The 1,153-nt window shown below is 44.8% G+C and overlaps 1 pseudogene; it reads left to right on the top strand.

Moving 5' to 3' along the window:
* The first annotated feature begins 969 nt into the window (after nucleotides 1–969).
* Nucleotides 970–1,088, top strand: LOC111735318 (annotated as a pseudogene).
* The last annotated feature ends 65 nt before the right edge of the window (nucleotides 1,089–1,153 follow it).

Here is a 1,153-nt window from a genome sequence, read left to right as displayed (position 1 = left end):
ACAATCGATGCTAAAATTCACGGGCAGAAGTAACATGAAAAAAAGGTATCTGCGTGGTGTTGAAATATCTCCCCATGAGACACTCGTTAATTACAAAGGGAGAAATAGTTAAATTTATAGTGGAGAAACCTGGCCTTGCCACCTTGGCCAAAGGTCAAAGTTAACGTTACCAGTCAAGGAACAAAGCAACACAGTGTGCCTCCGAGGACACACACCCGAGGACACAGCACTCCTGTCTTACCACGACGTGGAACCCGAATCCGATCGTGAAGAAACATCAGAAAATTCCAAACTGGGGAACGTTAGATGAAATAGCTCGACCGTTCTCTTCGAAAGTGTCCCGAAGATCAGCTGGAATGTTTGCCAATTAAAAGGACACCAAATTGACCTGACAGCTAAATACAGTTCATTATGGACATGAGCATCTATCTGCCTTTGTAAGCAGGGAACAAAATCAGAGAGTTTCAGAGCTTTGCCCACACTGCCAGTTTATGATGTTACGGTGACCCGATCCATGGAATTCGAGCAAAAGAACACAGATCATAAAGGGCAGGAAAAAATGGTTTTTGTCAGAGGTAATTCTGTGTAGTTGAAAATCTATGAATTTCATAGAACAGAGATCACGGGCTATTAAACAAGAGATTCTCCAATGCGCAGGCTGAGCAGGGGAGTTAAAAAAAATGCACACAGAAGGGACACCAGAGGAATCTCCCAAAGAGCTGCCTCATCACCACCACCACCCCCCACCCACTTGCCCTGAGGACACTGTGACAGTCAGTCCTGCAGTGGAGCGAGGGTACCACACTACGTAAGTATCGACAAACATTGCCCCGTGGATGTCATAGGTAGATTTTAGAGTTTTGGTTTTGCTTTGCTTTCTTACTGCATCAAACCCTTTTATGGGCCTTTTAAAGGAAATGAGTGTCCCTTTCAAATGCAGAGTTTTGACATTTTGAAAAAACGATATGCATCTACGGCCATGCCACCCTGAACAAGCCTGATCCCTTCTGATCTCGGACGCTAAGCCGGGTCGGTCCTGGTTAGTATTTGGATGGGAGACCATTTAGGGAGACCAGGTGCTGTAGGCTTAAAAAATAAGGGATTGTAAACTGACAAAGTCTTTGCAATCTGTGAGGTCAACCAAGGATTGCCT

This window comes from Pteropus vampyrus, unplaced genomic scaffold, assembly GCF_000151845.1.
Source record: "Pteropus vampyrus isolate Shadow unplaced genomic scaffold, Pvam_2.0 Scaffold23057, whole genome shotgun sequence".
Taxonomy (NCBI): Eukaryota; Metazoa; Chordata; class Mammalia; order Chiroptera; family Pteropodidae; genus Pteropus; species Pteropus vampyrus.
Note: the sequence above shows the minus strand (reverse complement) of the source record. Positions and strands in the feature narration are given on the sequence as shown.